The sequence below is a fragment of the Leucoraja erinacea genome, chromosome 11, assembly GCF_028641065.1.
Source record: "Leucoraja erinacea ecotype New England chromosome 11, Leri_hhj_1, whole genome shotgun sequence".
NCBI lineage: Eukaryota > Metazoa > Chordata > Chondrichthyes > Rajiformes > Rajidae > Leucoraja > Leucoraja erinaceus.
In genome coordinates this window covers 37051061-37074552 of record NC_073387.1, presented here as the reverse complement: position 1 = coordinate 37074552, position 23492 = coordinate 37051061, and the positions used below count along the sequence as shown (strand labels likewise).

The 23492-nt window shown below is 40.0% G+C and overlaps 1 protein-coding gene across 1 annotated transcript in view; it reads right to left on the bottom strand.

Moving 5' to 3' along the window:
• The window catches only part of LOC129701688 (complexin-2), a 245248-nt gene extending 222973 nt beyond the window's left edge, over positions 1-22275 (bottom strand). The window contains exon 1 of the mRNA XM_055643046.1: positions 21991-22275. The gene's annotated coding sequence lies outside the window, so the exon portion shown is untranslated. The remainder of the gene's footprint in view (positions 1-21990) is intronic.
• Between the last annotated feature and the right edge of the window lie 1217 nt (positions 22276-23492).

Genomic DNA, 23492 nt, shown 5'->3' with positions numbered 1-23492 from the left:
CGGCTACTCTTTGCTGAGTTATACATTTTTTCTTTTAGTTTTATTCTATCCCTAACCGCTTGTCAGCCACGGTTGCCTCCTACTCCCCTTAGAATCTTTCTTCCTTTTTGGAATGAAATGATCCTGCATCTTCCGGATTATGCCCATAAATTCCTGCCATTGCTGTTCCACCATCATTCCTGCTAGGATTCCTTTCCAGTCTACCTTGGCCAGCTCCCCTCTCATGCCTTAATAGTCCCCTTTGTTCAACTGCATCACTGCCACTTCCAATTTAACCTTCTCCTTCTCAAATTGCAGATTAAAACGAATCATATTATGATTACTACCTCCAAGCGGTTCCTTTACCTCCAGGTCTCTTATCAAATCTGGTTCATTAGACAACACTAAATCCAGAATTGCCTTTTCTCTGGTTGGCTCCATTATAAACTGCTCTAAGAATCCATCTCGGAGGCACTCTACAAACTCTCTTTCTTGGAGTCCTGAACCAACCTGATTTTCCCAGTCTACCTGAATATTGAAATCCCCCATCACCACAGTGGCATTACCTTTGTTACATGCCAGTTTTAACTCCTGCTACAACTTACACCCTTCATCCGAGCTACTATTGGGGTTCTGTAGATAACACCAATTAGTGTCTTCTTTACTTTACAATTCCTCAACTCAATCCACAGTGACTCTACCTCATCAGTCGCTATGTCTTCCTTCGCAAGGGACTGAATTCCATCCCTCACCGGCAGAGCTATCCCTCCTCCTCTGCCTACCTGCCTGTCCTTTCTATAGGATGTATAACTCTGAATATTAAGTTCCCAGGCCCGATCCTCCTGCAGCCACGTCTCAATAATCCCCACAATGTCATATCTACCAACCTCTAACTGAGCCTCAAGCTCATCTACTTTACTTCTTATACTTCGCGCGTTCATATACAATACTTTTAATTCCTTACGCATCTCACCTTTCACATCGATCCCTATTATACTTGGCCATACTCTCCTATCCCTTTGTGAGCTTTCTTTCCCGTTAATTCTGGGGTCATCAACTATCCTTTTACTCTCTTTCCCTTTAACTCCGTCCTTGACTATCCCGTTTGACACCCCTCCCCCACCCTGCCTTATTTAGTTCTGGGGGGGGGTCAAATGGGATCCTCATAGTCCTCCTGGTATATTCCTACCAGAGACATCCACTCCTTGCAGCTTACCAAGATTCTTTTGTCTCCTTCCCAGCTCTGACGAACAGTCTTTGACCTGAAACGTTAACTCTGTTCCTCTTCCCACAGATGCTACCTGACCTGCTGTGTTTTTCAAGCATTTTCTGTTTGTGTTTTGGAGTTCCAACATCTGCAATTTTCTTTTTAATTTTCTCTGACTTTAAAATAGATAATCCATAGACAGAAAATGGTCATACTGATGGCCTCCCCCTTGGAATCTTAATAATAAAAGTCAATGGCCCTAATTTTATTAGTCACATGCCCACTACATGCAGTTAAATGAATTTGCAAGCAGCGATACACTTAAAAGAACACACAATACACAATAAAATTGACCACAAACATCCACCACAGCATTCCTCACTGTGGTGGAAGGCAACAAAGTTCGGCCAGTCCCTCTGATTCAACCTCTGATTATTCCTTGCCCAAACAAGTTGACAAAGTAACTTCCTATCATTTATTGATTCGCTAGATATAGTGTTGGTCATTTGATCCTCATCTTCCAGAAAGAGTGCAAGCGAAACCACCAGAAATCCGAGAGCTCTTACAGCTGATAGCAAATGGAAGATGCTGCTCTCTTTAAGTATGTACGTCAGTACTGTGTACTGCTTTATGGAAACTGTGTTACTTCATTTGGCTGCAGTAAATATATTCAACAGGTGTCAATTACAGTCTGTTTTCCGAGACAGAATATAATGACAACGTGTTTTTATTGCATTTTTCTACACAACTCTGATTGTTGAGCTAATACATGAAAATAAGAGCTGCTGGTTCCTCCCAAACTCCACATTAGAAGCGTATACAGTATTTCTGAATACTTTTGATTACATAATGAAAGCTGCATTGTGCAATGCTGCAGAGATTATTGTAAAATGACCTTTTTGCAGAGCTTTCAGCATTTGAGTGCTTTTGTTTGTAGCAATCATTCCTATTGTCAAGCTTTTGCGATGTATCCAAATATCTGACAAGGACTGTAGGAAGTAAAGGATATTGACAGATGTGCATTCACTCTGTAACTAGGCAACATTCATCCGTGCCAAACCCTGATAACAATCATCAGACTGCTCTTTATACTGGAGCTGGAAAGTGACCCAGTCTGCAATGGGGAAGGAGTGAATTTTGTGCTATTTGTCTGTGAAGTGAATGCATTTATTCCCACGCCATCCACCTTTTTAAGCATAGCATAAAGCAGATCAAAAATACACGTGCATACAATATAAAAATGGCACACTCCAAATGAAAATAATTAATTCACACAATCTAAACACTGGGTTAGACTATACTTCCAATTGAAAATCTATGTTAATTTTCTAAACCTAGCGTGGCACGGTGGCACAGCGGTAGAGTTGCTGCCTTACAGTGCCAGGGACCCGGGTTCGACCCTGTCTATAGATGCTGTCTTTACGAGGTTTGTACATCTCCCTGTGATCTACGTGGGTTTTCTCTGGGTGCTCCATTTTCCTCTCACACTCCAAAGACGTACAGGTTTGTAGGTCAATTGTCTTAGGTAAATTGTAAACTGTTCCTAGCGTGTAGGATAGTGTTAGTGTGCGGGGATCGCTGGTCGGCATGGACTGGATGGGCTGAAGGGCCTGTTTCTAAGCTGTATCTCTAAACTAAATTAAACTATGCTTGATGAAGATCACAATAGAGCAGCTAACATTTATTTTCCTTTTTAGACTTTGGGATCTGTAGGTTAGCACCTGAGCTTAGAAAATCGAGCATGTTGATGCAAACTATGCAAGGAAAGAACATAAACATCACTTTAGAGTTTATCAGTGAAGAAAAATCACATCATATCCTTCTGTATCATAAGCTGTGGTCCTGGGTGGCTACAACAGGTTACATATAGATCACAACTGCTAATAATCTGTTATGAAAGTCCTTTTTCTCACTCATATTGTAACTGAAACACTTTCCTCAAATTATTCAATTATTATCAATGACATCAGCAGCAAATATATCAGCAAATTTCTGGACCTATGACTAAACTAAATATTAATTTTTGTCTTATTCTTGATGTTTATTGACTAATATCATATCCAGTACAGATCTTCTATGCATGGTATCCAACATGGTATACCTAATATAAATTAGGGCGAAAGCAAAGAGAATGGATGATCTATGATATCTAAACGTTGCATCGACAAATTCCAATTTAGAACAGGCAACAGAGTTTTTACGTTCTCCCCGTGACTATGTGGGTTTTCTCCGAGATCTTCGGTTTCCTCCCACACTCCAAAGATGTACAGGTTTGCAGGTTAATTGGCTTGGTATAAATGTAAACATTGTACCTAGTGTGTGTAGGATCTCGTTAATGTGCAAGGATTCAGGCAGCCAAAGGGCCTGTTTCTGCGCTGTATCTCTAATCTAAAAGTTATGAATTTCCTCAAGAGGATATATTCTCTCACCACCCACCTTTCCAATTGCTCTCAGAATCACCTTGTTCTTTTAATGAGTAAAAGCCTGCCTGCTTAAACCTTACTTCATACTTCAACTCTTTCATTTCAAGAATTAACCTGATGGGCCTTCTCAGCATTACCTTCAGTGTAAGCACATCCTTCCTTTAAATATGGAGACCAGGACTATAGGTGATACACAATGTACAGTCTCACCCAACAGCTTGTAAGAGTTGTATTGAAACTTATCAACTTTTGCACTTCATCCCTTTCACAGTAAAGACCAACATGTGGTAGAACCCCAAGATCTCTTTGCCCTGCAATATTTTGCATGTCATTCTGTTAATCATAAGATTTACTTTTTCATTCTTCCTTCCTAAATCAGTACCATTTCCATTGTCTCACTTTATATCCCATCTGCCAACTTGCTGACATGTAAAATGGTGTAAAATGTAGGAGGCAGAGCATTTTGAGACAGTTTTTAAAATATAGTTGCGTTGGCTGGAGAGGAGAGGCATGCATTGTATAAAAGCTGGGACAAGATTATTAAATATGAAGCCTTGTGGTCTATGAACCAATATAAGCCATAGATGGCGAGAGTGATGAGTAGGCAGAACTTGGAATAGGATAAAACTTAAAAATTAGAATGTTGAATTTACTGAGGTTAGTGGTTTGATAGAAAATAATTATGAGTAAATATGACCTTGTAGATAGTGGAGGCAGAGTTAAGATCAAAAATTCAACCACAAGCTAATGCTCTGTACTAACCACAGTGGCCTTTTTCTCCAGGTTCATGGACTTGTCTTTCAATTTTTGGACACAAACAATCTTTTGATACTCATTACAGGGAAGGTCTGATCAACATTTACACCTCACACAAATTATTGTGATGGTTCTAGTTGTTAAAGCAAAGACAACATTTTAAAACTACTTAGTTATAACGGAATTAGGAACCCACTATAATCATAAATGGTGTTATATAAATACATGTTTTATTTAATTTACAAACCACGTATAATTTTGAACGGTTCAGATTTTTAATTAAATTCCTTTTACTCTAATCCATTTAAATGATTGTAATGTTGTTGAAAATGCACAATATAATCATAGGCTTGCAGCTGGGCATTATTTCATTTTAATATGTTAGCATCCAGCACCCGTTATTAACTAACAGTTAAATTTTAGACATATTTACACATGACTACTAACTGGTTCATCCTGCTCTACAAGTATCAACTTTATAACTGTTGTTCAAGTGGATTATTTTAAGAACTACCACCATAAACACAACGTAATTGGTATTTGATGTGGTACGAAACGATACGATAGCACTTTATTTATCCCAGGAGGGAAATTCATCCGCCAACAGTCATAAAAACACGAACTGAAATTAAAGTGACGAGTGGAAAGGATTGGGGATGTGCAATCCTTTTTTATTTTAATTTTAAATGCCGTCCCATTTTATGGAAGGTTGGGAATGGATTCAAAAATACTTATTGCAGGATTTATCAGAATTTGAAAGATACAGATTTGTTGACATTTCTGATGTAACTTGAAAACTGCACGAAACTTGACGAAACAATACAGAAACACAAATCTTTCTCTATCAGAGGCTGGTGGACATCCTATGCAGTTACTATGGTGTAGAGTACAGTGTATGAGTTGCATCCACATGTTAGAGTAAATTGCTATGATCTTAATAGTGATTAAAGCAAAGAGTAGGATGATTTAGCTGCAATGTAATTATTAATATTTTGACAAAGATCGGTTGCCCACCAAAACTGCAGAGCATGATAGAATCCTTCCACATCAACACGAAGGGGACAGTGCAGTTCAATGGCAGCTTCTCGGAGCCCTTCGATATCCACTGTGGCGTCAAACAAGGTTCCGTCGTCGCTCCCACATTCTTTGGGATTTTCTTCGCTCTGCTCCTGAAACGTGCCTTCGGCCCTGCAACAGAGGGGATCTATCTGCGTACTTGATCAGATGGCAGGCTCTTCAACCTCACCCGCATCAGAGCAAAGACAAAAGTATGTGAAGCTCTCATCAGAGACATGTTGTTTGCCGACGCTGCTGCAGTTGTGTACCACACCCAGCAGGAATTACAGTCACCGATGGACCGCTTCTATCGGGCTTGCAAGGACTGGGCTGACCATCAGCCTGAAGAAGACGAACGTCTTGGGGCAGGATACAGAGGCGCCGCCTGTCATCACCATCGATGACTACGAACTTAATGCCGTCCATCAGTTCACGTACCTCGGCTCCACCATCACTGACAGTGGACACAGAGATTGATAAGAGGATCGGGAAGGCAGCCACAACTCTCACTCACCTCACAACTCGAGTGTGGACCAACGCAAAGCTGACAGTGAAGGCAAAGATAGCAGTATACAACGCCTGCGTCAACAGCACGCTGCTGTACGGCAGTGAAACGGCATGGACTACATATGCCAGACAGGAGAGAGGACTCAACACCTTCCACCTTAGAAGCATCCGACGAATCCTGGCCATATCCTGGCAAGACAGTGTCCAGCGCCGAGATCCTGTCTCGCGCTGGCTTTCCCAGTATGTACACTCTACTCAGGCAGCGCAGGCTGTGGCGGCTGGGCCATGTCCACCGCATGGAGGATGGCCGTATTCCAAAAGACATCCTCTATGGAGAGCTGATATCAGGGAAGAGAACCATCGGCCACCCCCAGCTACATTACAAGGATGTCTGCAAGAGAGATATGAAGGTGCTCAACATCAATGTGGAGACCTGGGAGAGCCTTGCAGCTGACCGCATGAGGTGGAGAGATACCCTGAACCAACATCTCAAAACGGGGGAAGAGAAACTGATGAATGCAGCGGGTGCGCAGAAAGGATCACAGCAACTTCACCAAACCAGAGACCACACATAAATGTGACCTTTGCCACAGAGACTGTCACTCCCGCATTGGTCTCTTCAGCCACAAGCAACGCTGCTCCAGCCGAGGTTTGGAGCAAGCAGCCAACATCGAGGGTGCATCACCCATGGCCAGTCATGACCGAGGGGGGGGCTACTAATTATTAATATTTTTGACAGCGATTAAAAATTCCAGAAAGCAGTGGAAAGTCCACAGAATGCAAGAAAAAGAGCTATTAGTATAATAAAATAATTTCCACAAGCATTGGATGCCATTCTTGATTGATTTGCTTGTGGTTGAAAGGAATGCAATTAACAAACGCTGTGTAGGATTGAAGACCGATTTATGAGGTTTATATTCACAGAGGCTATCAGGAAGCTTCTGCACGAGTTAAAACACACGTTATTTGCTCCAGGTGGAATGCTCCCTGCCAGCGAGCGAGCTTCAACTTGGTGGAATGTTGGTGGATCTCCTCTGAACATTACAAAGATGAACCTGAGCTCCAGTACATTAGCCACTTCCTGTTGCTTCTCCAGCAGATTTAGGAAAAAAATACCCTCTTAAATTGAAGTGTAAGTTTGCGACAATTGAAACAAAAATTCATATACTTTTTGGCAAAGAAGTGTAATCAGAAGATCAGTAGGTGATATTCGTGAAAGCTTGTTTTTGGGCTTAATTGGTGCTCACTATCATTGCATTTGCCAGGAGCTGTGAACAGAAAAACAAATGGGTTCAGCCCACAAGCATATATTGAATGCAATTGTCTTGGGGAAGCATTGGTGGACCAATTTCTCCTGAAAATTTAAAGTCACCTAGCTGACACACAGCAGCAGGTTTCAGGGTAGTATTGGTAGCCCCAAATATACCTAGTTTAGTTTAGTTTATTGTTAGGTGTACCGATGTACAGTGAGAAGCTTTTCAAAAGAAAAGAATGGCATCCAATGCTTGTGGAGATCCTGATGGGGAAGATTATGTGATCCTGTGCCTCTCCACTCAATAACTCGATCCTGCAGAAGCTACTGCTCATCTTTTCAACAGCATGTTATTGCATCCTCCGCACAGATCCCCCTTCATATTTTATAGAGTCACGTTGCAAGAAAACAGGGCATTCATTCCATAGACAACACCGGAGGTCAGGGTTGAACCCGAGTTGGAGGAACTGTGAGAAATCAGCTCTACCAGCTATGCCATTGTGACGCCCAGATTTCTTTTCATATCATCCACGCACTTTTTCCGAAGCACTTGCCTCAATCATCTTAATGATTACATACATTGTCATCATGATTTTGACAGGAACTTGGTTCATAAGGTTCATTTACACCTCACCCATTCCCCACGCTCCAAAATGCTACTGTATTCAATTTGAGGTGCAAAATGCCCATTGACTACATCAGTTACAAATGATTCCAGCCACAAATACATAATAATCCAAGAATAAGTTCACACGGGAGGGCTGGTCATTGTGGGCCAAATGGATTCTTGGCGTGGCAGCTCAGTCACTCAAGCCTGATGTGCTGGCAGCTCACCCATGGCTGGTGGGCTGGCAGTTGACTCATGGCTTTTCCTTGAAATGCCATTTCAAGCAGGGTGCAAGGCTACCAACTTCAAATGCAGTTTCCTACCATTTCAAGCAGGGTGCAAGGCCACCAAATTCAGGTGCAGTTTCCTACCACTTCATGCAGGGTGCAAGGCCACCAAATTCAAGTGCAGTTTACTACCACTTCAAGCAGGGTGCAAGGCCACCGAATTCAAGTGCATTTTCTGACCACTTCAAGCAGGGTGCAAGGCCACCGAATTCACTTCAAACCAACCACAATTTCATTTTCAAACCACATTAAGGACACTCAAGGTCAGTAAAACCACACTCACAGTTTAGTAGATATGTGTTCAGTGTTATTTACAGCTCAGACTGAGAGACCCTCTCGCTCCCCCATCTTGCAGAGACTGCCTGAGGCACTCAACACTTCCGGGTTTTATAGTCCCTCCGGAAGGGGCGTGGCATTCAGGAGAGAGAATCTCAACATTTTTTAAACACTAATAACTCTTTTATTTTTCATCGATGGGAAAAATCCTCTTGTCATGCACAGCGGAGGGGGACTGGGTAATATGGCCAAAAATCACAGCTGTAAGTGGCAGCGTTTTTTCTAAAATCAATATACAGAACAACAGGAAGTGGTCAAGATCAGACTTTTAGTAATATAGATGTAATGAAAGACTTTGCATGCGTAAGTAGGGATCACTTTTCCTCCTGCTTCTGTTAGTAACACCTGCACAACTCTGACAGAATCGGCACAATCCAGGCACAAAGCTGCCGAACTAGCACAAAAGAATGGAGAAGCTTAAATTGTAAATCAGTTGCTTAAAGCCAACTTACTTTTATGTTTACTGTAAATCTCTTATTCTGGTTCAAGGTTCAGATTCCCCACATCAATTTTCCAATTCAGTTTAGTTTAGTTTAGTTTAGTTTAGAGATAAAGGGCAAAAATATGCCCTTGGGCCCACCGAGTCTGCACCGGCCAGCGATCCCCGCATAGTAACACAATCCTACACACTAGGGACAATGTTTTTGTTTACATTTATACCAAGCCAATTAATCTACAAACCTGTAAATCTGTGGGAGAAAACCAAAGATCTAGGAGAAAACCTATGCAGGTCATGGGGAGAAAATACTAACTCCGTACAGTCAGGATCAAGCTCGGGTCTCTGGCGTTGTGAGGCAGCAACTCCACAGCTGCACCACGCTGCCACCCTTTCAAACCTTTTCCACTCCATCATTTAAAATTGGGAGATTCTACTGACTGCATTAATTTGGGAATGTAGTTCAAAACACTTTCACTTCCTTAGTCACAGATACATTTGTAGGGATAGTTTAAATATTCTTTTAAGATTTAGTTTGGTAAGGATTTGACTAAGATTTGGCCATGAAGTTTGACTGTATTTCCTGTAAGCCACTTTCAGTGATTGAATAAAATAGACTGCTCACAATTGATGGACGGATATCTGTAACAACTGTGCTTATTTTTACGTGACCCCATTTTTAGCTGTTATAAAAAGAACTGAATGAGGGTACCACATTAAAGTATGAAGAATGATTTTAAATGTGAAGAAAACATAAATAAACGGGTGCACTGAATCATAGAATTTTGAATTTGCCCATAGGAGAATTTCAAATGAGCTTTAAGACTATTTGCAATTGTGATCAAGCCAAAATTATACTTTCTGTGAACAACAAATGATTTATTTCCAATTGCCTCTGGGTGCAAAATATGAATGCAAGATTGATTATTGAGGATTTTGTTATGGCCTGCAGCAATGGATAGGTTTCTCCTGCATAAATATAAAATAGCTCTCTAGACAAAAAGGAAACAAAGAGTAAGGATTAACAGGTCCCTTTCAGAATGACAGGCAGTGTTTAGTGGGGTACCGCAAGACTCGGTGCTGGGACCGCAGCTATTTACAAAATACATCAATGATTTAGATAAAGGGATTCAAAGTGACATTAGCAGATGACAAAAAGCTGGGTGGCAGTGTGTACTGTGAGGAGGATGCTATGAAATGTAGAAACGTAGAAACATAGAAAATTGGTGCAGGAGGAGACCATTCGGCCCTTCGAGCCAGCACCGCCATTGTGATCATGGCTGATCGTTCCCCATCAATAACCCGTGCCTGCCTTCTCCCCATATCCCTTGATTCCACTAGCCCCTACAGCTCTATCTAACTCTCTCTTAAACCCATCCAGTGATTTGGCCTCCACTGCCCTCTGTGGCAGGGAATTCCACAAATGCAGAATGCAGGGTGACTTGGACAGGCTGGGTGAGTGGGCAGATGCATGGCAGATGCAGTTTATTGTGGATAGATGTGAGGTTATCCACGTTGGTAGCAAAAAGAGGAAGGCAGATTATTATCTAAATGGTGTCAAGTTGGGAAAAGGGGAAGAACAATGGGATCTGCGGGTCCTTGTTCATCAGTCAATGAAAATAAGTATGCAGGTACAGCAGGTAGTGAAGAAAGCAAATGGCATGTTGGCCTTCATAACAAGAGGAGTTGAGTATAGGAGCAAAGACGTCCTTCTGCAGTTGTACAGGGCCCTAGTGAGACCACACCTGGAGTATTGTGTGCAGTTTTGGTCCCCTAATTTGACGAAGGACATTCTTGCTATTGAGGGAATGCAGCGTAGGTTTACAAGGTTAATTCCCGGGATGGCGGGACTGTCATATGCTGAGAGAATGGAGTGACTGGGCTTGTATACTCTGGAATTTAGAAGGATGAGCGGAGATCTTATTGAAACATATAAGATTATTAAGGGTTTGGACACGCTAGAGGCAGGAAACATGTTTCCGATGTTGGGGGCCACTGTTTAAGAATAAGGGGAATTTACCATTTAGAATGGAGATGAGGAAACACTTTTTCACACAGAGAGTTGTAAGTCAGTGGAATTCTTTGCTCAGAGGGCGGTGGAGGCCGGTTCTCTGGATACTTACAAGAGAGAACTAGATAGGGCTCTTAAAGATAGCGGAGTTAGGGGATATGGGTAGAAGGCAGGAATGGGGTACTGATTGTGGATGATCAGCCATGATCACATTGAATGGCGGTGCTGGCTCTAAGGGCTGAATGGCCGACTCCTGCACCTATTGTCTATTGTTTATTTTCTATTGTCTATAAAAGACACTCATCATTATGTACTTAGTTCTTATAACTAAGTTGTTTGGGGAAGGCATAAGGAGAATGGTAGAGAGGACATAACAGCAAAGCCCATGTTTTGTCATCAATGGCAGGGCAGTCGAGCTTGTTGCTGGTCACAAAGGTGGTGGCTCACCAAGATTCAGCAAACACCGTGAAATGTATTTCACCGTTTTGGAATACATCTTTAAAGGATATTGTTTGCCTAGAAAATAAGCAACCTCAATGAATGAACACAAAATTATAAATGATTTTATTATCTGGGAATCATAGCCTGCGTACACCAAAAGCTTGGCAATCTAAGCATACTACATTTGGGGTCTTTAAAGGCAAAAATAATTCATAAATACTCTCAATTTACAGATTTTTACAGATCACACTGCAAAGTGGACATTTAGGGAGGAGCCACAGACAGCAATATACACATTTCTGTATTACCTGCTCATATATGTATTATGAAATGTTTAATTCAACAGTGCGATGACAAAGATGGCTGAGAGTTTCACAGAGAAAAAAAAAATTAAGTCATTGAGTCAGCCATAAAGTGACTGATTGCGATATTGTGAATAATGCCAAGAGTGAAGAAACTAACCAAAACCATATCAGTAATGCATCCACATTATGGCCATTGAAAATGAAATTACATAGATGCAAGAACCAGGAAGCAACAGGTTATGAAGTTAGAAAAAAAGCTGATAGTTTATAATCTCAGTCCATTGACTTTCCTGTGTATATCCATTTATTGGCTAAAGCCATGTCCTCATTGTGCTATGTACAGTCCAGTGAAGAGCAGCTAACATCTCTACTTGGCAAATTGCTATTAGTGGCAAACCTTTAGTCCAGCAACCAATTGCAAGATCAATTATTGGATGATATTGTTATGACCTGTAGCAATTGGTTAGATTATTTCTGCTTAAATGCAGAGCACCAGAACAAACACACACTCAAGTCAATATGTACGATCATTAAGTATTTAATTCACTAGTATGAGCTATTATGCAGATTCTGCAACACTACAAGATGTATAAGTTATCAAGCATCCTAAAGCATGTCACACTGGAAAGAAACAACTTCTATTGCCCCATAGACACAAAGAGCTGGATTAACTCTATGGATCAGGCAGCATTTCTGGAGAAAAGGAATAGGTGACATTTCGTGTCGAGACTCGTCCCAAATTGTTATTCGCCACAATGATAGAAATTCAAGATAACATTTTGGATAATGTCTGTTCTCTATGACTGGTATATATATCCAAGCATATATATTTCCTGGCTTATTATCCATGGCATTCAATGTGTGCAACACCTTAAGATCAGCTGCCACTGTTGCCTTCTACCAGATCTTATGCATAATTCCACTCATGGCTACCATGACATTGGTCCGATAAACAATGCTCCCTCAAGCTTCTCATCAGTATATCAATAAGATGTGGAATTTGAACCCAATCTAAGCAGTGCTACTACCCTGGCTCTCAGTGTGGCCACAAGGAGTGAAATTACCGTAACATTTTCCTAGAGTATTCTTCCAGACTTTCCATTTCAGTTAAAAAAAAAATTTCCCATTTATGATATGTTCTTGAGCTGAGAGTATTTTATTCCACGATTAGTGGCTAAGTTAAATAGTAAAGCTTAATTCTTACACTAAGCTGTAATTTAATAGGGGCATAAATGGCTGTTTGGGAAAAAAATATACAAATATGCTTTAGGATCCTAATTGAAATCCTAATTCAGCATTTTTTTTTTAAACTCACGTTTTCCCATGTATCTCTATTTTTGTTATTGTGGTGGAGACTCATCTTTGGGTAAAATTGTGTAAACTATGCTGTGCATTTTATGGAAGAAGAGTAATTCATTTAACACTGGATTAATTACTATGCCTGGGAATTGAAAATTGAAATATCTTTCTTTGAAATCATTAAACATATATAAATTGTACATTTTTGGCATCAGAAAGTAAATCCAATTGTTGGCATTTTGACAGCACTCCAATGCTATGTACATTTCTCTAGAAAAGTAATTATTACTCAAATATTTGGTATATTTGATAGAATGACCACCATTATTTCTGCAATTTTTCAATTTGCACTCAAAATGGAATATACATCTCTGAACCCACTTAAGTGTGTTCATGATACCACAGCCTGACTGTTCATGTCCCAGAACTCAAAATAATCATCTGCTGTTGTAAATTAGGCTGAGATTCAACCTCGCATATCATTGTTGTTGATCTAAGCACCGTTCATTTATATAAAATGTTTGATCTTTGCAACCTCAAACATATTAACAATGAAAAGCTTTTGGTGATCAAATGTTTTGACTTTTAATGTTGGTTTAGTAAAAGATAAGCATGATAATGGTGTTACATTGTTCATGGTTGAGGGAATATTTCATCTTTGGTTACCAATGGGAACTAATGGGATGTGATATTATTCCCAAACATCTCCCAACAGACAGTTAAATTGACATCAATAAAAAGGGTATCAGGAGTTGAGTCCAATCACTGGTCAATTCAGATTCATTTAGCACCTGTTTATCAATAGCCACCAAAGTCAAACTTACGTCTGTATTTTAAATAAGCTATGTGACATGAATCTGTATTTGTATCAGAAGGAGCTGTTTTACACCAAAAATAGCCACAAAATGCTGGGCTAACTCACCGGGACAGGCAGCATCTCTGCATAGAAAGGATTACCCATTCCATCTATCCAGAGATGCAGCCTGTCCCACTGAGCTACTCCAGCATTTTATGTTTATAATCTGTATTTGTATTTTGCTTTATGGAGTTGTGCCAACATTATTTTAAAGACAGAGCAACCTTGCACAATGACAGGCATCAGCTTTCAGAAGAATAAACATATCACAGCTGGTGCTGAAACAAAGCAATATTCCTCTCAATTGGCCTCCTTGTGTACACCTTGGTGAAAGATAAAACTGTCCTGTCTGTCATTGCAACTTCAATTATTAGAATTTCTGTGACTTTTTTTGTTGTGGGTAAACAAAAATATATATTTTGCTGCCGTATACTGATTTTTGCTTCTCTATTCTTCTCTATTCTAGTCTCAACTTTCTTTTATGATGACTATACTCTGCAAAGTTTCCTTTGCCTACGAAAACAAACTCCCATTTAAATTCAATGCAATTATAGTATGGAACCAATTCAGTAGGAAGCTATTGTGACAAGAAATGTATTCATTGCTTTAGAACGGTAACAATTCTTATTATATATAAATAAAACATGAACATTATGGAATGCTCAGTAATTCACTGAGGTGAGCCAGCAAGTCATAATGTCATACAGCTCAAAACAGGTCTCTTGGCCCAACTCATACGGTGAGGTGAACAATTAATCAATAGGTTCAATATACCTTTCATCAGAACTGGCTAAAGTTAGGATTAAGTTTAAGTTTATGATTGCCATGTGTACTGAGGTACAGCAAAAAGTTTAGTTGCACATGCTATCCAATCAAATCAGATAATGCTACACGTAAATACAACCAAACCAAACTCAAGTGTAATAGGTAATGCGAAAGGAGAGATACAAGGTGCACAACATAGTTTTCTGCACTATAGCGCAACAGTTCCATACAAAATGCCCAATGCATTCAATGACAAAGAGGAAAATCTGGCTTACCTAAGGTTGATCTCTTTGCAGAAAGAGAGTCAAGTGGAGAATTAAAGTGACACAACTTCATATTTGCAGATTAAATGAAAATTGAGTGTTTTAGAAAACCCAATCTGCATTTAATTTCCCCTTTATAAAGATGACCACTCCATGAGGACGATGGGATGGGACAAGGGATGGGAGGATGTACAAGTGTTGTATCTCCGTAGGGTAGGTAATGTTGGTTGTGGAACTGCTGCGTGAAAGGGAATGGGTTTTGATAGATCTGCAAGTACAGATGAAAGTATTCCCAGAGAGTTGTGAATCTGTGCAATTCTCTGCCATAGAAGGCAATGGAGGCCAATTCACTGGATGTTTTCAAGAGAAAGATTTAGCTCTTAGGGCTAAGGAAATCAAGGTCTATGGGGAAAAGCTGGAACGAGATACTGATTTTGGCTCAAAGGACCGAATGACTTACTCCTGCACACATTTTCTATGTTTCTATGTTTCTATTCTGGAGAGGAAAGCTTAATCAGAATACTGAAAAGGGAGGTAGAGCAAGATATGTCTTGAGGCGGCATTATGTTAAAGATGTCAGGAATAACAGCAATTGAATCATTGAATGTGAAGGCTAATGAGGTGGAAGATGTGCACAAGGGGAATCCAAACCTTACGCTTTGTAGGAAGAAGGGAGGAGAGCGCAGAAGTCTAAATCGCATAATAAATAATCTATGGACATGGCCAACTTATGACATATGGCCTTATTAGTTTAAATATTTTTATCATGCCTAATACAAAATATATTTAGTCTACTACTTGGTAGTTTCACTTTGAACTATTTTAATCAGCCCATGTTATAAATACTAAGATTTTTTTAAATAACATTCAAATCCTCATATTAATCATTTTGAAAAATGCGCAGCATTTGGCTCATCCTATTTTTTTTTAAGTAAGGCAGTTCTGCATATTGATTATCATGTTAATTGCTAATATCATGTGAATTGTTCAAAATTATTTGCAACCCATACCTAACGCTGATCTCCCCTGGTCTGATCTATCAGCAGTGCCAGCTCTGAATTTTTTCTGTAACTTTTCATACTTCTAGTTAACCACTCCCCGGACTCCCAGTCTGAAGAAGGGTCATGACCCAAAACGTCACCTATTCCTTTTCTTCAGAGATGCTGCCTGACCCGCTGTGTTACTCCAGCATTTTGTGTCCATCTTCCGATCTACCCTAGATTTGATTTCCGCAAATTGTATAGGATATGTGAACAGATCCTGTCTAGTGCTAAACTAAATTAAATGTTCCATCAACATTATAGATACAAAACTGTCTCAAGGTTTAGTTGAGTTGTGTAACTATTGTAATGTTTGTGATATTGCCAATGTAAGTGTAAATTAAAAAAAAATTTGTAAAGAGTTGATTTGGTTTATGACTGCTATCACTTATTCATTCCACGAATCACCTTCATTCACCCAGGTTTATTCCTTGGTGCACATTGCACTAAATTTTGAGAATCTGCTGCACAAAAGTTTTATTGTAATGCATATTAAGACTCTTATTGTTGGAAATGGCAATTGAACACGAATCTTGTAATCACGTGTACATTTACATAATTGTATTACCAAACGATTTTTCATACATTGAACAATAGAGGTGTAGAATTGTGTTACCAAGGCAACCTCTCATTGCCACAGCACCAAAATCAAACCTTGCAATAATCGACAAAGATATTAATTTTGTTCCAGCAGTCAATGGACTCCTGTGCCCTGTATGTTAAGGGTACTGAACTCATACCATATATTGCCTTGTAATTGTGCGAATATTGTCATAGTAAATAAAATTATAAAATACTTATTATTACTAGCCCAAATCATTAACACTTGTTTGTCTCGCCACAGATTCTATATGCCCCGTTATTTCTCACCTTTACTGTTTATATACCACATTTCCAGCATACATTGTAATGTTATTTAGTATTCCTGTCTTTTTTATTGAGATTTAGTCTGGAGTGGAAAGATAATTTAAATCAGGAAGCTGAGTTCCAGGAGTGTAGATCACTTGCTAACTCATTGAATGTGTTGGAGTCTTCTCAGTGATTATTTGGGTTAATATAACCATTTCATCAGACCATGCCTTCGTCTAGATCAAGACATGAATTGTAACCTTAGATCCCATTTTCTTTCTGAATGTTTGGGATCCTAGTGTGTAGGATAGTGCTAGTGTATGGGGTAAATGCTGGTCGGCGTGGACTCAGTGGGCCGAAGGCCTGTTTCTGCGCTGAATCTCTAAACTAAACTAAACTAAACTGAATGAACAAAAAAAAATGCTCAAAGTACTGGAGTATCTCAACGAGTCAGGCAGCATCTCTGGAGATGTTTTGGGTAAGGATCATTCTTCAGACTGATTATGGTGGAAGGGGAGTAGGGAGAAAGCAGGAAGAGGCAGGTAAAAGTCTAGCTAAAGGAAAAAATACCTGAGAATGAGGTGGGTGATGTGGAAAGGGATGAGTGAACCAGGGAATTGCAGAGGGAAAGATCCCTGTGAAAAATGGAAATGGGAGGCAATGGAAAACGTGACTGTTGGTGGGATCACGATTAAGGTGTAGAAAAAAGTTGAAGAATCATGAGCTGGATTTGCGGAAGCTGCTGGGGCGAAAGGTGAGGACCAGAGGAATTCTATCCTTGTTCCGTCTGGGGGAGGGGAAGCAAGAGCAGATCTACGGGGTACAGAGGAGACATGAGTGAGGGATCCATCTATGATAGCTGGTGGGGAATCCACGTTTACTAAAGAAAGGGGACATCTCGGATGTCTCAGAATGGAAAGCATCATCTTGGGACCAGATGCTGTGGAGCCAGAGAAAGTGAGAGTTGGGCATCTTTGCAAGAGACAGGGTGGAAGGAGGTGTAGTCCAGATAACTGTGGGAGTCAGCGGATTTGTAATAGAGGTCAGTCGATAGTCTGTCCCCTATGATGGAGACAGAGAGATCAACAAACGTGAGAGAGGTGTCAGAGAATTTGAGGGCAAGGTGAACGTTAATGGTAAAGATATGAAATCAATGAGTTCTGCACTGGTGCAGGAGGCAGTTCTGTTGCAGTCATCGATGTAGCAGAGAAAGAATTGGGGGAGAGTGCCAGTGTGTGGTGCCAACAAAAAGGTAGGCATAGCTGGTGCTGTAAGAGAACTTGCTCCTGGTCTCAGCACAGCCAGTCATCATTGGCACCTCGCTTGTCAGTGGGTTAAATAACAATATTGTGATTGTTGCTAAATGAGCAGACGGCTGTGTGTTCAGAGGGAATGAGATTGGAGTGTATAAGAGGGCAGAGAAATCTAGACGGTTGATGTCACACAGGCAGTTGGAAAGAAAATGGTCCAGAGAAGGTAGAAGGACAGGAGGGGGAGCCCAAGAAGAGGAGGAATGTTGGAGACAGGAGAAGGGGTCATCGCTGAGAGGCAAGGACTCTGTACCAGAGAAAAAGGCCTGGAAGGAGAGGCGACGGAAGAAGTGCCCGACATTATGGTGGATTCGGAACTTGCTGAGGTGTGGATGATGGGGCACAAAGGGTAAGGCATCTACTGTGGACTGTCTGAAAGAGGGAATTCAGGGGAGGATGATGAAAATCTGACAGGTGTAAAGGCTGGGGTCAGACCCAGGCTCTGAGGGGGGAAGAGGGAGGAGGATAGCTCGAGGGAGGAACTGAATGACAAACATTTTGATGAGCTGTACTGGAAAAACAGTTGAAATGGAAAAGTAACCAAATTCAAAAGGTTTCAGATCATTTTAATACAGATAAATGCGTAAAATTCCACATAGAAAAAAAGTAGTGTACGTAGGTTTAGGAAAGTGGATCCTCTGATTCTTAAGAATGGGAGACCTGCAAAATGTAATTAAGTGAATGTACTATTAGATTGATATGGCAGAACCAGTTGGCTGCCTTATAATTTAGACAGGCAAAGAGCAGGATTAGATTTTGTCTTCATCAAGCCAAAGCCACCTGCAGCAGGGTGCCAGTCTGAAGTGTAAACAGTGCGGCTGCAAGTATCAAAAGAAAGATTAGTAGTTTCCTGGCTTTAACTGATTTAACTGTGGAAGAAGGAAGTTGTGATGTTGGATCATGCAATTTCTAAAGTTTGTTCTGAATGTTTTGGGGGATCAGTGGAATTTGCTAGATGATTTTCTTGTGAATTGTTCCAGGATTTATTTTTTTAATTTGATTCTTCCAGTGTGGCAGCGTAATGGATGGTTAACATTGTTTTGTGGAGTTGCATAAAACTGGTAAGCAGTAATTTTGATGAGGCCACTTGCCTTTTTGTATACATCTATGTTCGCATCTGTTTTGATTAGAATGAGAGTGAGGAACCAAAGGGGAGTTCATGCTCACCAGGTAAATGCCACAGCATAATTGTTGAGATGAAAAAATCGGGAAATATGGTAAAATAACTAATGACGTTTAAAGCAAATGTGTATTGATTATGAACAAAAGGAATTGAACATTTAATTACTTTGATAAAGAGGAAACAGGCAAAGTTGTATTACTTGATTAAGGCTGTTGCTGGTAAGGACGTAACCATGATTGTTTGAAGAGAGAAAATAACGTTAACATTAATATGCTAATTTGTTAAGTTATCAGTTTAACACATTGATACTATAACTGCATGTTAACCCTGCTCTATTCGTATTTCTTCTCCTTGAGCTTTTGACTCTTTTTTTCTGGTAGAGACTCAATCATCTCAGTGGGAGCAGGTCATGAAGTACATGGGACCCCAATTATTGTCGGTGAAATATAACATTTTATGGATCACTTTAATGTGCATGGGATGTGTATTTAATGGTCCACTAAACAGTTAGCAAAAATTTACTCCAGCACATTCCCAAGAGTAGCAGGCAGCTTGCTTACAGTTGAGTGTGAGGAAGGGTCCTTCCCTCAATCGTCATCTATCCATTCCATCCACAGATGCTGCCTCACCCGCTGAGTTGCTGCAGCACTTTGCGGTTTGCTTACAGATTAGTTTATATGTTGTATTTCTATTTGTTGGCATTGAAACTTTTTGGCTGGTGTTTTAGTACCTCTGGGTACTAACATTGTCGGGACTTGTCAATGTTTGTTCAGACCCTGCATTCTCCAGTTCGTACATAATTAGGCTGCAATGGGTTAGCATGAAGTGAAGTGAAACTGCCGATGAGGAATATTCCTTCCTGTCATCATTGGACTTATCTCCAATACGCAAACTCCTCCTGTCAGGTTAACACAAAGAGGACTGAAAACTGGCAGAAATTTAAAGTGAAGTTTTTACTGAGGAAGCAGGGTTTTCAATGGCATATGTCAGGGTCGTTATCTCTAATGTTCTCTGCAACAATTTGGCTGTGCTTTGCTTTGATACTAATGTTTACAATGTAATTACATTTGTAGCCAACCATGTGCTCCCTGAAATACTTAATGTGATGCGGTTGATATCCGTAGTGCAAACTGAAAAACTCGTTAAGGCATTGATACTAAAATAAAGGTTGTCAACTGTCTTGTTGTTGGCTTTAGCAAAGAAATGAAAATATACAATTCTAATATATTTTCTTATCGAAATGACATGTTTTCAGCTACTTGAACGTATGTTGGGAGATAGACAATGTTAAGATATGGAAGTTTCAAAGATAGTAAAATAATTCATCGTTTAATATCATGGGGTGAAAATGGCCAATGCTTAGATGTTGTAGCAAAACTGTAATAATTTGTATTTTACAGGGAATGTGAATCTATTTACAATGTCTGGTGGAAATAAGGAGATAAAAGATAACGTGCCCAATGGTGAAATAAACTGACTTGTCTAACTAATCTAAATAATCCTATGGGACATTCTCAACTCATAAAAGGGCAAAATCTAGAATCAAAAACATGTTTATTTTTGTCTACATCTAAATTCATTCTGGAAGATAAAGGCACAAATATAATAACTAAACTGTTATTGGGGCAGTAGTGTACAATTCAATTTCAATTAATTGGCTGTTCGGCTCGTTGAAGCACGCTTTCAAAGGCGGCTGGAGATCAAGTAGGAGATCAGCAGAAAAGCCGCCTGATACTTTTGCATTTATCTGTATAATCCTATTACCATAGTAATATCGCTAACCCGAGCACCTTCACACGCTCATAACTGCCTTACACCAACCTTTTCAACAAATCCAATCTCCTTGTTTTGTATTAGAAGCTAATCCTTAGTGCCGAAATAAAATCATCCCAACTATTTCATTAGGCACAAAGAAAAACCTATCCACGCCCGTGGTGCACAAGGCTGGTACATGCATTTGCAATGTTTCCTCATAAAAGGAACCGAAACCTGCACCTTATGGAGTTGTTTGAAGCGCCAGCAAATGGTTAATAATGTATAAACACTTGCGTAATTTATGCATTTCAGATCTTTCGGTCCACCCAGTTTTACAAATCGCTAACTGATGAATATGTAACAACCGTGAATACCGATTGCCACGCTACACCTCTGCACAAACACACGCCACCAGGTCACAAGTATAAACCCCGAAGAGAACAACCCGATTTCCTCTCAGCGACGCCGAGCCTTGCATTAAAATCGCAACGCTGCATATTAACGCTAATCGCTCCTGAACAAGCGACAGCACGTCACGTCTTTTTTTCCCCAGCTTGTCGGATTGGAGATAACGAGAGGAAAGCCATTAACAATGACGGAAGCTACGGTGCCGTTCAACTTAACAATACAACGTTCACACCATGAACATTGCATTGATTTTACTGAACATAAAAAAGGCGTTTATTTCCCTACGAAACCGGGGGTAATTATTCAACGAGCGCGCATCTCTCCAGTTCTGTTTACTCGGGCTTCAATTCCCGTATTCAAGTTCCCGTCTGTCTATTCATGTCCCGGATTATTTACACCCTGGGGTTTGCAAACGGAACATGCACAATGGTACAATGCCTTTCCCACCCGCGCAAGGCGTTCTGCCTCAAATCCCAATTAAAAATTGCATGCTTGGGCATTTTCCATCGGTGGAGTCTAAAAGGAGGCCGAAAGCAACAAAGCTCTGATCCCTCCACATTGTAATTAATCTCAGTGATCGAGCTCTCCGTGCAGTCGTAGAATTCCTGGGAGTGCAACCGGGTTGGGCCCCGGCGTGAAAATGGCATTGATCTGCCCCGCACAAAAAACTGGAAATAGTTAATTTAGCGAGATTGAAAGGTTGGAGAAAAGGTGCAAACCTTATTAGACGTGTTGAGGACCTTGGGTGCTGAAGAAACAGCTCCTTCCGCGCTTTGCAATTCTGACAAGAAGTGTTCCCCTCGGTTGCTGCTCTATCCCACTTCGGCTGCCGGAATAAAGGCACTGCTAAAAATAGCTTGTTATGCCGTCTGCTTGCGATAAACTGTACATTTATCGGATGTATAATTACTTCCCTCCCACCCCGCGATTATTCACTGGAAGCAAAACCATACAGACAAAAATGTGTTTATAGTCGCTGTTGCCAGCGTCACGCAGAAAGCAGAAGTGCTTGGGAGATCTCCATACATTACCTACAAACTGTGTATTGTTGGAAATCTAATACACATCTGAGGCAGAAGGCGATATCTATGGGGTATTTGTTGCATGGTATTACTGTGGTTCATTACAGGGTCCTGATGTACTCAAGTTACGGTAGTGGATATAAGCCACCATTGCAAGAGGGACTGGAAACATCACTTATATCGTCATGGCAGTATCTGTTTCTGATTTGATATGCATCCAGTAAAATATGAAAATGTAGAAAAATGAAATACAGATCTTTTATAAAAGACAATGGGAAATGGCCAAGTTAAAATCAGTTTTCAAAATACAGTTTACCAATAAACACAACCAGAGGGGTAGAAAACTCTGAAAGCAATCTCCCGCCTCACTTTAAGTTTTCTGGTTTATTTATCAATGACTTGCTCACATTCCAAAAATCATAAGGAAAGATCTAGCTAGCTCAAGACGATTATAGCGCAGGACATGTTACATCCCTGGTTAGTTGTATCCATGGTTAGTTTATCTCTGTATAGTTAGATATTTTTTGATACACCAAATTGGAGCTAAATAATTAAAATGCATATAACCTGCACAATGAATACATTTAGTGACATTGCCTTTAAATTTAGTTTCCCCTAATGCAGACTGAGTTAAGAATAGTTGATTATATTCTTGTTATTCAAGAAAAGTTATTTTTAAATAATTGATTAGGTTCATGGCCCAAATAGATTAGTGCTCGCCGTTTCTTCAAGACAAAGCTAATAACAAAGCAGCAAGATTTTAGTTTTTAATAAAATATGTTTTATACCTCCATAATGCAAGCCAATAACATGTACCAGTTTGAAATTCAGTAAGGCTGCAAATTGAAAATCAATATGCAGTCTGGTTCAGGACAAAACAGCAAATGCCCACTCATTCGAATCAAACTCTGATGTTAACTTAATAAAGCTTGTGTTATCCTTTATGTAGAATTAGCCACAGGGATATTAGACAATGCATTCATTTTGTTAGCCACACTAGATACCAACCATCATATAACCACAAAGATTTAATTAATTCCTATTTTAGTTTTGTTCCATTGAAACATTTATGAATGTTTGGCTCTTATTTTTTAAATGGGTCTTGCTTCTCCAGACCATATTGCAAGTAATATTTAAATATTCTTAATCAAAAATACTTAAGTTTTATTATTGTCTTCAAGTAGACAAATGGTCTACAA